Here is a 6025-nt window from a genome sequence, read left to right as displayed (position 1 = left end):
TGCCATCCTACTTGTTGCATCAAACTGTTCTGATATTCCTTTAACCGCATCTCTTGTATAATTTATAAATCGCTGTTGATTATAGAAAATGTAATTTATCCAATCTACATTTTTATTAATTGTTACCCACCAGAAGAGAGCTGACTCAAAGTCTGCTGCAATCTGGTTACGAGCCTTGAACTCATCCGGTACCCCCCCCAGGGATTCCTATAGAATCAAGATAAATCCTGTCATCGAAAGAAGTGTCTAACAGTGATCTCTTACTCCTTCCCTTTTTCCCGACTATCTTTTCCTTCTCAAATGCCAGGGTAAATGGAATTGCCAATTGCACAATTGCACATATCCCTCTCCAATCCAGAGGGAGGGTGGGTCTCAGTATTTTGCCTCCACAGATCCGCTCAGGGAACCTTTAGTGCTGAGTAGTTCCCTCCCTTGTCCGTTTCGATGACATTCTTAATCTCTGTACATAATTTCAGCTCCCCCAAATCTCTAGACCGAGTTGTACCTCGTCTACGCACACGCGACGTGTGATTTCCAACTGCAGCTGAAAACGGAGGGGGTTTTGAATCTTTCTTCTCCAAGAGAGGGAACATCAGAGATAGGGAGGTACAATTCCTATCATTCCATGCAGGGCTATCATACATTTCATGCCCTTCCTGTCTTGCTTCCACCCGAGCGGAAAGGGAACTACCTGGGGCCACTGGCCGACCGGAGGCATATGCATAGCAATTGCTTTTGTTCAGACTTTTTACAGTATACTTTACCCATTCAACCCAGGCATTTGCATCCCCGTACCCAGTCTCTATCTCGGTCTGTTTTAATTCCTTTACCTCTATAATTTTTACTACTTTAAGGTCATTGGGAGGGGTGAACGGTTGTACCTTATTACCCAGTAGTTCTGGAAAAGCGCAGCAGGTCAGGCAGCATCTAGGGAACAGGAGAATCAACGTTTCGGGCATTAGCCCTTCTTCCTGAAGAAGGGCTAATGCCCGAAACGTCGATTCTCCTGTTCCCTAGATGCTGCCTGACCTGCTGCGCTTTTCCAGCAACACATTTCCATCTCTGATCTCCAGCAGCTGCAGACCTCACTTTCTCCTGGGGGCAAGTAACTCTTTTCTCTCTGGGCAGGCCGGTCTGCAACTGGGTGGTGTATCGAGGAAAACACAGAGGTGTCATGAAAGACATATTCGTATCCAAAGTAATGTAGGAGATACCCTGGTCCTTCCACGTTACTAGCAGATATTGTTTGGGAGATGAAATAAAGCTGTTCGAAATGCTGATGCAATTCTCGATATTCGGTCACAAGTGAGTAGTGTGAGTACTCAACAGGGTCCCAGTACCCTCACTGTAGGTGCGAGATAAAGCAACTTACACTTTACAAAATTAGTAATAAACATTTTGCGTGCTGCGGTGTTCTTACTGGTGAAATCCCTTGGAACCATGATGAGGTCCACTACATGTTTCAAGGTTAGATTACTTACAGTGTGGAAACAAGGCCCTTCGGCCCAACAAGTCCACACCGACCCTCCGAAGAGCAACCCACCCAGACCCATTCCCCGACGCCACGGGCAATTCAGCATGGCCAATTCATCTAACCTGCACATTTTTGGACACCCACGCAGACACTGGGAGAATGTGCCAACTCCACACAGGCAGTTGCCTGAGGCGGGAGATGAGCCCAGGTCTTTGACGCTGGGAGCCAGCATGTTCAAGTTCCCAACATTACTTTTAATTGACCAATACAAATTTGCAGGACATACAGCTGCTTGCTACAGGATGTTCAGACTCGAAGGAATTTGGCATTCGGGAGACATTGGGCCACTATTAAAGACTCAGTTGTATTTCCCCCTGTGTTGTGGACTAATGCAGAAGCACGAACAACTTGCCTTTGAAAGTATTGTTCGAATTGCAAATGAAATGACTGAGAGGAATTCAGATTTTGCACAGTTGGTTAAGCAGCTATGTGTCACAGCCCAGGAGTTATGAGGCCGACCTCCCTAACTTTGAGTTATCTGGGATGGGATTGCCTCATTCCCCTTATAAGTAAGGGGACAAGACCAAAGCAGCTTGCAGAAAGGTTAACCCTTTGTAATATGGTTTGAATGCACATTTGCTTGTTGGCGACTGAATGTTTGTGTTCCCTGGAGCTCGACATCCGGGACTGTTTGGAATTTGATTTACATTTTGGGAATTTATGATGATCTATTTGAAGGTTAAGTGATTGTGAATTGAAATATTAACCTTGTACTGAGTGCACTGGTGTCAATTTCTAACGGGTCAGTTTTAATGCTTACATGAAAACCAATCTTATTTAAATTCTAATCAGTTTAATTTGGAGGAAGATGACATTGCAATATTTTTTGAAAAATATCCCTTTGATTCTGCACCATTTGACATCAGTATAAACATGTTCTCCAACTCCCCGTAATTTCATGCTACAGCAAAGACCAATTTCGCCCTTTTCACCCCTACGTGTTGCACTAATGAAAGAATTGACGAAAGAAAGTAAAAGCAGTAGCACTAAATGCGGGCTTCACCTGCAAAATCAGTTTGTTCCAGGATGAGAGGAGGTCTCTGCTCAATTTCTAATTATAATGCAAGTGGTTATGGGCGGCACCCAGGACTGCTTCCTTAGCCACTTCATCGGCTAATCTATTCCCCCTAACTTCTGGTTCATTTCCTTTCTGATGACCATTTACATGCACTACCGCTATTTCTCGGGGGAGTAATAGGGACTCCAAGACCCGTTTAAACAACTCCTCATGTGCTAATTCCTTCCCCCGGCTATTGATCAGTCCTCTTTCCTGCCATATCTTTCCGAAAGTGTGCACAACACCAAATGCATATTTAGAGTCAGTGTATACTGTTCCCTCTTTATTTTCTAATGCCCTAAGGGCTCTTTCCAATGCATAGAGTTCGCAGGTCTGAGCTGACCACCCATTCGTCAACCTTCCTGCCTCCACCACACTATCTTTTGTCCCGTCTACGACTGCATACCCATTATGTCTTTTCCCTTCAGTCACCCGGGATGATCCATCTATAAAAAGTCTAGCTCCTGCATGAAGCGGAACATCTCTCAGGTCCATGCGGACCTCAATTTGGTATTCTATAATGTCAAGACAGTCGTGCCCTGGATTCTGAGGAGAGTCTCCTTCCCCTTTCCAAAGAAAGGCAGCTGGATTTAAACAATTGTCCATGACCAACACTAGATCATCCTTTTCTATTAATATTGCCTGATATTTCAGAACCCGCAAGTCTGTCAACCATCACCCAGCTTTTTGGTTTAGGATCGTTCTCACTTGGTGTGGGGTGCTTACTATTAGGGCTCCCCCAAACGTAAGCTTTCTGCTTTCCTCCACCAACAGTGCAGTGGCAGCCACGGCCTGCACACACTCGGGCCATCCCCGGGATACTGGATCCAATAGCTTTGAAAGATATGCTACTGGCTGTCCCATTCCTCCCCACCTCTGGGTTAATACTCTCAAAGCCACCCCCTTATCTATGGTGGCAAAGAGGTGGAAAGGTTTATCTAGAGAAGGTAAGGCTAACACGGGGGCATGGATCATATCTCTTTTGAGTTTCTCAACTAGTTTAAATACTGGAACAGTAAATCCTTCCCCTTTTACTCCAGAAACAATAATTGACCGTGTCAACATTTCTACCTTCTTTGTTTTAAAATTCAGCGATGACCGTGCTGCCCCCGTATCGACTAGGAAGACTACCTCTTCCCTACAGGGTCTCACCTTCAGGTTTATCAAGGTTCCTGGTGGGTCCCCGGGGGCAGGAACCCCTGACACCCCTATTCTTCATCAAAATTCATAAGCGGAATTGCCCTTTCTTCCCTTTGTAGATCAGGACACTCCCGCTTAAAAGGCCCTATCTTTCCGCAATAATAGCATCCTGCCTGTGGAGACTTCCATCTCTGCCCCTGTCGCCCGAACCCTCTATCAAATGTTCCCCCTTGTCCTCTCCCTCTCCCCTTTCCTCTCTGTCCTACATGCTGTCACCCGCTGCTCCGGTTGCTCACTATTGGTTCCATTCTCCCCTTAACTTCCTCATCAACCGTAGTTACCATCATTTTTGCCTTCTGTTTTTGTCTCTCATCTTCTCTCTTTACAAACACTTTCTGTGCCTCTCTTAACAATTCATCTAATGGTTTTTCACTCCACCCTTCTATCTTCTGTATCTTTCTCTCTATGTCTGGCCATGCCTTTGTCACAAAATGTATTTTGTGCCACTGGGTCCTTAGGGTTCATTCCAGAGTATTTCCGCATTGAGTCTCTTAATCTTTGAAAGAAAGCTGAGGGAGCCTCATCTTTCTCCTGTCTAACTTCAAACGCTTTAGTCAAATTCTGCGAATTTGGAACTGCCTCTCTTATTCCTTTTAGAATCAAGTCTTTCAATTCCCTCATTTCTTCTCTATGCTCCGGGTTTTGATTTTCCCACTGGGGGTCTCTGAGGGGAAACTTCACCTCTCCCTGTCCAGCATCCCCATCTCCAAAGAGGTGGAAAGGTTTATCTAGAGAAGGTAAGGCTAACATGGGGGCTTGGATCATATCTCTTTTGAGTTTCTCAACTAGTTATTTTTTTCCTCATCATCCCAATTTAAGACACTTTGGTTCCTCCTCTAATAGTTTGAGATATAATTTCTTAGTTTTTTGAGCATAAGAATCAATCCACAATCTGCAATATCCTGTTAGACCCAAATATTTATGTAACTCCCGTTTAGTCCTGGGCAGCGGCGTCCCCACTATTCCCTCTCTCCGTTCCGGGCTTATCTTTCGCTTTCCCTCACTAACTAAATGTCCCAAGTATTTCACTTCTTGCTCCACATATTGTAGTTTGTTTTTAGATACTCGCAGTCCCTGCTGGCCCAGGAAATTCAATAATTTGTTAGAGGCTTCTACTACTTTTTCTCTTCTTTTTCCTGTTACTAAGAGGTCGACTACATACTGCAACAGGGTAGTTCCCTTGGGGCTGCTAAATTTCTCCAATATTTGTTCTAACATCCGTCCAAATAAATTCAGGGATTCCATAAACCCCTGGGGGAGCACAGTCCACCGGTATTGCTGTTTCCATCCTGTCTTGGGATCTCCCCATTCAAAGGTGAACAAATTCCTATTTTCCTCCGCCAAGGGACAAGCCCAAAAGGCATCCTTTAAATCTATCACACTAAACCATTTGTGGTCATGAGGATCTTACTTAATAACGTATAGGGATTTGGCACCACTGGGTGCCTGATCTGTACTATTCGATTCAATGTTCTCAAATCCTGCACCAATCGATAAGTTCCATCGGATTTCCGCACTGGTAGGATTGGGGTATTATAAGGAGACATGCATGGCTCCAACAGTTCACCCCTAATCAGTCCCTCAATTACTGGCTACAGTCCTCGTTTACCTTCTATGGAAATGCGATATTGTCGCTCTCCTTTCCTTTATAAACTTATTTCTAGGGGAGGGATCTGTAGTTTTCCACGATTCCCTTCTCTAGCCCATACAATAGGGTCTATCTCTCTCTCCACATCCTCTGTCAACATTGCCATTTGTACAACTAATTCTTTTTCCTGAATGCCAATCTCCAGTCCTAAGAGGATAATTAAGTCTCTCCCCAGTAAGTTACTTCCTATATCAGGGATATACAGCAGTTCCCCTGTATCCTTCAGACCTTCTATCATCATAGGTTTAAATACTGGAACAGTAAATCCTTCCCCTTTTACCCCAGAAACAATAATTGACCGTGTCGACATTTCTACCTTCTTTGTTTTAAAATTCAGCGATGACCGTGCTGCCCCCGTATCTACTAGGAAGACTACCTCTTCCCTACAGGGTCTCACCTTAAAGTTTATCAAGGGTTCCTGTTGGGTCCCCGAGGGCAGGAACCCCTGACACCCCTATTCTTCATCAAAATTCATAAGCGGAATTGCCCTTTCTTCCCTTTGTAGATCAGGACACTTGCGCTTAAAATACCCTATCTTTCCGCAATAATAGCATCCCACCTGTGGAGACTTCCATCTCTGCCCCTG

Source organism: Chiloscyllium plagiosum, chromosome 28 (assembly GCF_004010195.1).
Source record: "Chiloscyllium plagiosum isolate BGI_BamShark_2017 chromosome 28, ASM401019v2, whole genome shotgun sequence".
Classification (NCBI taxonomy): domain Eukaryota; kingdom Metazoa; phylum Chordata; class Chondrichthyes; order Orectolobiformes; family Hemiscylliidae; genus Chiloscyllium; species Chiloscyllium plagiosum.
The sequence above is the reverse complement of the archived record's forward strand: the minus strand, read 5'-3'. Positions refer to the sequence as shown.